The sequence below is a fragment of the Genypterus blacodes genome, unplaced genomic scaffold, assembly GCF_046128005.1.
Source record: "Genypterus blacodes isolate CSIRO-AG114 ecotype Tasmania unplaced genomic scaffold, CSIRO-AGI_Gbla_v1 ptg000112l_1, whole genome shotgun sequence".
Lineage (NCBI taxonomy): Eukaryota > Metazoa > Chordata > Actinopteri > Ophidiiformes > Ophidiidae > Genypterus > Genypterus blacodes.
The window spans coordinates 2,274,727-2,283,612 of NW_027466916.1; positions in this window are offsets into that span (position 1 = coordinate 2,274,727).

Here is an 8,886-nt window from a genome sequence, read left to right on the forward strand (position 1 = left end):
CCATAGGACCTGTTTATGCATTATTGCCTTTGATCTAACACATTAGCAAAGAGTTTCCGACCTCTGACCGCTGAGAGCCCACAGTTTGTTTGCAGCTTGGACGTGTGCATCTAATTGCTGCAGTTGCCCAGACCACCATGTTCACATTCTAATCTAGTGTTCTGCTGGAGTGCATCGCAGGCACGATGTGTTGTGTGAATAATGAATCCATTTGGCTGAAGAGGTCGGTTTTTCGAAAACAGTGAGGCTCCCTGCAGGTTCGGGTTGAGCTGCAGAAGGAGCAGCAGCAGCAACAGCAGGAGGAGGAGGAAGAGGAGGAGGAGGAGGAGGAGGTGTTGGCCGTAACAGGGAGTCTGTCTGGAGCTCCTTTCCCAGACCTGGAGGCAGCCTGCAAGCCTCAAACTGAAAACCCTCGCTTGTTATGGAAAGTCACAGTCTGTCTCATATTCACCACCTGACAAAAAGGAGGAAAGGAAATTGTTCAGGGTGTCATGTCCTGGTGTGTGTCGAGATGAGCCGGCAGACAGATAAAACGCAAACCGGAGATGGTGCAGAATACGATGGGAGTCATTATGAAGGAAACGCACAACACATTCAGCCGCTCTCCTTCAGGCTCAGGCTATTTCTTCCCGCGGAGCTCGAGAGCCAACAACCAAAACAAATGACCTCTATAAAGATGTGTTTGTTTACCAGGAGTAAAGCTATCAGGCTGCATCTGAATTAATTTTCCTACATTTGCATTTGAGTTTGCAAAGGTCTGACAGTAAAGTCAGACGCTCTGTAGCACGTTTAAAGAAATGGATTTATGGCCCTCTAGAATTCAAAGCAAATGGAAATGAGTTTGACTCCTCCGTTGTTATAATGAAAAACATAATAGTCGGTGAACGCCGGCGTTATGAGAGGCAATTTCATTAAAGTGATACGAAGTTGCGCATGATGTCACTTTTCAAGGCCCCTCTACCAATGTTCAATCAGAATAATAACGGTGTGTGTGTGTGTGTGTGTGTGTGTGTGTGTGTGTGTGTGTGTGTGTGTGTGTGTGTGTGTGTGTGTGTGTGTGTGTGTGTGTGTGTGTGTGTGTGTGTGTGTGTGGAGGGGGCTGGGGGGGGCTGGGGTCTCGAGGGACTGGCAGAGTTTAGGATTTGTAATTATCTAACATGCAAATGGGGTGAAGTGGGGTGAAAGCCTCGGCGTCATCGGGAGGCGGCGAGGTCAGAGTTTACACGCTCCAGAGTTTCACTTTGCTTCCGTTCTTCCGTCTGTTCAAGAACATGCAAAGTGTGCAATTTGTGTGGAAATCCGGCGTGCAGCTGTGGCCGTCGGTGTCAATCATATCTGCACCTCTGCGTGAGGAGCTTCAGGTCTTCCCACACGCTGGCCGGGGTTACAGTGAGGCCGGGTGCAGACTAATGGCATCCTCCCTTGGCCAGATTTGAAAACTCCCACTAATGGAACGGCAATGGTGATTTATTTGGACAGCCCAGTTTCTTCTCTGCGGATAATGAAGCGGCCTAAGGATCATTAATGTGATGAGACTCCATCATGGTAATGTGGAGCTGCTGTGCCACTGTAGATCGCATGGAAGAAACAGAAATGTAATATCACCGTAGCGTGTTTGCATTGCCGTGATTCCACACGGGCGCGGCGCTGCTCTGTGGGGGATTCAGAGGTTTCCCTTAATAATGACACTGCGGAGGATTCACATGTGGAAACAGTGTGTTAGTGCAAATGCAGGCACGCCGCTAATCCAGTAATTGGACCAACCATGTGGTGGTGTGTGTGTGTGTGTGCGTGCAGGTATATCAGGTGACGAGTGAGCAGAGCGCGGCGGCCTGCTCTGTGCGGATCCTCTCCATTGGCCCGATATTGAACGCACCCGACCCTCCCTGATGAGCCTCGGCCTGCATATATCAGAGCTCACGCTGAGGAGGATTATTATATTGGAGGCATTACCCAGAAAGCAGCTGTGCTTTATTCCGAGTGAACGCTGAAATCAGAGTGCAAATCAGAGATGGCCGCCGTGTGTGTGTGTGTGTGTGTGTGTGTGTGTGTGTGTGTGTGTGTGTGTGTGTGTGTGTGTGTGTGTGTGTGTGTGTGTGTGTGTGTGTGTGTGTGTGTGTGTGTGTCGTGGGTTATAAATAGGCAATCGTTTATGAGTCGCTGAAGGTTTTGGAAATGAAGCTCGCTGGAGTGCCGCGATGACTCACTGGCCGTCTCTTTGCATTATGTCACTTACCTGCGCTCTGCACCTGTCACTGCACCCGCCTCTCTCTCACACACACACACACACACACACACACACACACACACACACACACACACACACACACACACACACACACACACACACACACACACACACACCTGTTGATGGGTTCACCTGTTCTTTTCCTCTCTTAAGTATCAATCAGTGTAATCAGGAGCAGCAGGGTTGTGGAGGCGGAGCTTAGGGGCCGAGTGGATCAGCACATTAATACACATATGTGCATCTTGCCTCACTACATTGGATGAAGAGTTGTAGTTTTGTGATGCAGGGTAGATTCTGTGTTGTTTGTGTAATCTGACCTGAAAACATGAGAACAACACACACACACACACACACACACACACACACACACACACACACACACACACACACACACACACACACACACACACACACACACACACACACACACACACACACACACACACACAGTAGTCCAGGGTGGCTTTGTGCGTTTCTGCAGCTGGGATAATAAAAGCGAATCCTAGTTTCTCCGTCCGTACATCGCAGAATCTATTGTGCGAACTGCAATAACAATAAAACGCCGATGTGAAACATTGGATAGGGCGGCAACGGCTGAAATTAAAACACTAAAGCTGATTTTTTTTTCCCCCACCCCAGGTAGTTTGCATTATGTATGGGCTTTAAAAACCTACTAATTTGAATAAATGCTAATGCCTCCTCTGTTGCGTTGCTTATGTTGTCTGTGCTGTGATCTCAGGAGGCGGCCGCTCTGCCCTTTATCCACACTGCTATTTACAGCACATGTTGTCATAGAGCTTCATTTAGTGACTAATAAACAAATCAGAGGCTCCAGGATTCCCGTGGGTGTCAAAAGGTCAGATATGGCCAGCGTGAAGAAGCAATCCTTGCTCCATAATTACAAGCTGCCACTGAGCTGTTTTCGTTGCTCGGCGTGTTGTGTTGACGTGAGAAGGCTTTCAAGAGAATCGATGCGCCGCCGCGTGTGTGTCACCCCAGGGAGAGGAGCAATCGCCGTTATCTCGCAGATGAAGTCAGATGAGTTTCTGTAAGCGCTCATCCGTCGGGGAGGCTCTGATCCGAGGCGCCGCGAATGGCCTCCACACACTCACACACATCAGCGCCGTCATCTATTCCTTCACCACCGTGATAGAAACCAAACCTCTGGAAAGCAGTGCAGGCGGCAGGTGATGGCGTGATGGCGTGAGGATGTCGCACACGTGATGCTCTGAGGTTTCAGGAGATGAGCTCAGCCATGTCCCGATGGAAGGGAGCGCTTCTTGATAATGATGACTGAAGGAGCTAACCTGACCACGGATTGATGCTTGACAACGTCTCCGCTCCGCCATTGACATTGAATTCTCGTGTTAATATGAATAATAGATGTGCGTCCATGCATAATTCATCCAAAGTGGGTATTTGTGGATGTTCCCCCTCGCGTTCAATCCGAGAGTCGTCACAGTCGCTGTTTCTGTTTGTCTGTAATCCTCAGAGAGGAAAGGAAGACTCTGAGCGTCTCGATGCTTAACGCGTCACTGTCTCATCACGGCTCTCCTGAGGTTTATTAACTCCGAATGGCAGAGATGCCGGACACGCCGAGGTTAAGTCGGGTCCCTCTGACTCGGGGGACTGCTGGAAGTATACATATTTTATCAGCGTATCTATATTTTATTGAAGTGTTCGTTAAAGTTGAGTGATGGCTCAGATGGAGATTTAATCAGGTCCCTTTTAATCTCTCATCCGCCGCATAATGACCTATTTCTCACTTGACATTGGCTCAGAGGAGGACGACGGCGCGCTTAGCTGAATATGTTTTGTTGAAGATTTTGGCATTTGACAGCGTCTGTCAGTCCAGCTTTGGGTTTGAACCGCCGGGAGGAATTCTGTGTTATTCTGAACACAGGCAAGAATTCCGAGGGTCAGAATAACAAGTTTGGCTTTGTTGGATAATGGATCGCTCCCCTCTTCCAACCATCTGTGGTAAAGTTTGCTTGGTGCAGTGTGAGGTGTGTCTTACTGCTCTTACACACACACTCTACAGGCACTCGTTACAGCGGATAAGGCCGCCCAGTTAGTTATTGTCTAAAACCGTCCAACAAACCGAGCGATGCGGGCTTTGCCAGAGCAGATGGAGTGAGAATTTCAAGCCTGAATGTTAAGTTTGGTCTCTGTAGCTGTGACGGTTTGTGAGATCAGAACGTTTCCGTCTAAATTCAATAAGTCTGTTTGGTGGAAACGGGCGACACGGATCTGCCACTTCCTGTTCCACAGTTAGTTAAGTTGGTAACTGTTGTTGTTTTTGTTCCAAAGGTACTGACGAAAGCTAACTAGTGTTTTTACAGCGCCACCATCAGGTCTAATGAGTGCAAACGTCCTCCAAGTTAGGTCACGCCCACTCATCTCATCTCAACCAGCCAATCACAGCAAAAGGCTAAAAGATATCGAAAAACAACGATAGGACTTTTTTCTGGCTTGGTTCCAGACATTTGGGACCAACATTGTAGGAGAAGGCGCACTCATTCAAAATGGAGGCCAGTCTAGTTAGGAGTCAGTGTGCATGGAGGACTGTGGCTTCAGGAGTCGCTCTGGGTATGTTGGAGTATAGTGTCACCTGCTCTGCACAGGGAAATGAGTCATAGCAAGGCCAGAGGCATGGCGTGACCCTCTCCATCTGTGTGTGTGTGTGTGTGTGTGTGTGTGTGCGTGTGTCATCCAGCAGCAGCATGAAAACACAGCACAGTGGGTTTACACCACATGTGCTATATAAAGGGATTACTGCTGTGTTATACATTACATAAGTGAGCACAGAAACGGCCTGACAGATAGGGAAGCATCCTCCTACAAGCTGTGTGTGTGTGTGTGTGCGTGATACTCTATATGAGAGATGGTCTGGGATGATAGTTACTTAAAATAGGCTGACAGAGTGACACATAAGGTATCCATGGTTACAGCGCGTAAGGGAGAGCGAGGGAGAGATAAATACAGAATGAACTCCAGTGTGAGGGTTACCCCAGATATGTCACACATCCATACCATAGACTCTGTGTGTGTGTGTGCTGTTTCTCTACACACACACACGCACACACAATTGTGTTGCTGTGCTCAAAATCTGAATGTGCTCGTCTTCAAATTAAAGCGGCCAAAGCTTCTTTTGCCAATTTGTGTTGGCAAGCAATGTGAGAAAAAGGAAATCACACACACTCATGTAGTGAGGGGGATTTAGCAGCAGCATCATCATCATCATCATCATGATCAGGAGTGTTTGCTTTTTTTTTGTGTCTTCTGGATGGGATGTTTGATATTTTGTTTGCAAAAATAACAAATGATAAGCTTTGCAAATTAGAAGTGAACGCTGTCACGCTCACCACAGGGTACAAACAACAGCTGATCACACACACACACACACACACATCTCCAATAAATTAGTTTTCTTTTTTGATGTATTTTTAAGTAGGTCAGTGGTTCTCAGCCTGTGCGACAGGGTGCGCCCCCTAGTGGTCGTCCAGATGGCATTTCAGCCTCGAATGAACCCTATATGAATTCTGTTGCCGTGGCGAAGCATAAAGGTTTCTGCTGTGATGTTTCTCTTTGATTTATTGACGTCTGGGTCAGTTGGTGCTTCTGTTATGAGGTCATATTAAAAGAGCGACTGCAGGGTGTTTCCTATAGATTTCATCACACGACGCTCCTCGCTCCGCTTTCTTTGCCTCATTAATTCTGTTATTCTGTCCGTCCACTTCCCACTGTTTTTGTTTTTTTTTGCATTATGTAGGTGAGAGATTCCTGCATGTAATTGCGACACACAGGCTCACACTCCCCAAGAGTCAGGAATAGAAACCAAAAATAGTTTGCCGGTGCATTTTAACCACAACAGAGACGAAGCTGCTGCTCTGCCTCTCTCTGCCTCTCTCTGCCTCTCTCGCTCTCTCTTTCTGTCTCTCTCTTCCTCTCTATCTCTCCCTCTCTTTCTCTCTATCTCTCTCTCTCTCTCTCTGCCTCTCTCTCTGCCTCTCTCGCTCACTGTGTTTATCCAGAGATCTTTATTTATCGCTCAGACACCCACAGCAGTAAATGCAACACGGGTTTGACGCTCCAGGGGGACGCCGGGAAGAGTGTGAGGCATTCTGACACACCGACGGCGAAGGTGGTGCATAAATGAAGAGCAGAGGAGCCGTCTGCTCCCCTCAACCGCCGCCTTCTATCCTCGCGGGTGCAGAGGAGGTCAGGGGGTCGCTGGTGTTCGTGGATGCTCACGGGTTACAAGACTGCAGTAATGGAGGGAAGAAATACTCTGAGCAGTTACTTTGTCTCTTTCTCTTTCTCTCTCTCTCTGTCACAAACTCATATTTAGACTATTTAAATAGAGAAATGGGTCAAATCCCTTCCTTGGCACGATGTCGTGGTGAAGGACTGTAATGGTGCTAATGGTCGCTCCCCAGAGACCCCCTGCAGGGAGAGAACCATCAAGTCCTATGAATCTGAACGACTGTCCGGCCTCCTGTGGGTCACAGCTCACACAGATGGTGGAGAGGTGTGTGTGAGAGTGTGTGTGTGTGTGTGTTGTGCTTCACTTTTCTCAAAATCGCCCCGAATTAAAGGGCCACCGCGCCAATCACCGCGCTCAGCTCAGCGTGCGAAGAGTTGAGCGACCTCGATGACATCATCACGGTCAACATAGTTGTCTACTTTTCCTCCTGGAGTTTTGACCTTGAGAGAGAGAGAGAGAGAGAGAGAGAGAGAGAGAGAGAGAGAGAGAGAGAGAGAGAGAGAGAGAGAGAGAGAGAGAGAGAGAGAGAGAGAGAGAGAGAGAGAGAGAGAGAGAGAGAGAGAGAGAGAGAGAGAGAGAGAGAGAGAGAGAGAGAGAGAGAGAGAGAGAGAGAGGAGAGAGAGAGAGAGAGAGAGAGAGAGAGACGTACGTCAGCCAGCCTGACCTTTTGTTCATGTGTTGGCGCTGAGCAGTAAGTGATATGAATAGTTTTGTGTCATTGTCACGTGCCAGGTACACGTTCAGTATGTCAGCGCCCCCTGCAGGGGGTTTGTGTACGCTGTGTGGTGCACGTCCTCCTATCTGGGGTCAGCAGCCGTCTAAATCACTTGCCGTCTGTCAGTACAGCCCTGTGGCTACGTGTGGGTGTGTGTGTGTGTGTGTGTCAGGTATCCCAGAGTGCAGCGATGATGTCAAACATTTGCAATCTTCTGCATTCATGTGCAAACTGCAACAATCCTTCATTATGCTACTTCAATATGTCATGGGGTTGTTCTGCCTTGGTGGTGGTATGGGGCCATTGCGTTTCCAGGAGATCCATGCTGCTCCTGTGTGACTTTGGGTTGAGAAACTCATTCAGGTGATGCTGGACTTCTTAGCTTGTGTTCTCAGTAAAGCGTCCGTGTTTTTCCTCCCACTTCCTGCTTCCTGCCCTCTCTCTCTCTTCAGCTCCTCACTCCTCCTGCCTTCATCTTGGCAGGATGTTGTTTTGTTTCTGAAGCTTCTGCCGTCATCGTCGTCTCTCTGCGGTCTTTCTTTGTAGTATTTCTCTGATGTATCCTTCATTTGAGCCGCTCCTCACACTGAGCCTCATGTTACACTTTGGCAGTTTAATTATAGTAAAAATAAATGAGGCCCTGCTCTGCTTTCAGCCTGAATCTGAGCCAGAAAGCAGCAACTTTGTGACCATGTTTGTTCATTACTCCTCCACTGAAGTGAGCCTTAAGGGAGTGATAGAGAACAATCAGAATCAATCACCGGTCAGCCTGATAGCTGCGGTGCTGAGCTGTGCCTTTAACATTAACTTCACATTACAATTAACAACGCTGCTTCCTTTCTTCCACTAACCTCGTAACAAAACAAAGACGTTGTTATTCCGGCTTTGATTCTGATCTGGTTTATGGTCCTTTAGAACATTTCTGCTCCTCTCCAGCTGACGTGTTGCACCAGAGCCTACAGGGGAGCCGTAACTGCAGGAGAGGCTGGAGACGCTGCAGAGTGCATATAGATTAGTGCAAGTGTTCACCATTAATGAGCTTTATCTGGCAGTATTGGACTGAGGGACTTTACTGGATGTGTGATGTCCCACGTGTTTCTGCTGTTAGAATCCACGGCGCCTCATTATCAGCTTCAGCCGTCGCCTTGGTTCCGTGGGAGCTGATGTGTGTGTGGATTTAGATAAAGTGAGAAAAAGGCTGCGAGAGGTCAAACTGAGTGATTATGTGGCTCCTGTACACAGCTTCTCTCCTGCTGCGCTCCCTCACTATCATCGGGGTTAATTAAAAATTTTACCATGGCTTCACACATTTCTCAATCCCACCTGGAGAACATTTCAGCCAGACTCGCTTCCTTCTCTCCTTTTCCCAGCTCGTCGCCTCCTTTACGGCGTATCTAACCGTCTCTGCGCCTCCTTCGGCCATCGTTACAGCTTAATGAACTCGCTGGAATAAAAAGCGGAATGAGCCGAGTTCAGCGGTGGCGGTGGCGGCGGTGGAAGTGGTGTTGCCGCACCCTTGCAGGCATCATGGCGTCCTGGCTGCTCCTTGTCTTCTCTGTCCTTCGCTCTGACGTAAGGGACCTAATGAGACGTTCCAAAGCTTCTTCTAATTAGTTTCTGACTGTGCTCGTTAGTACATTTTCTTAACTGTATGGG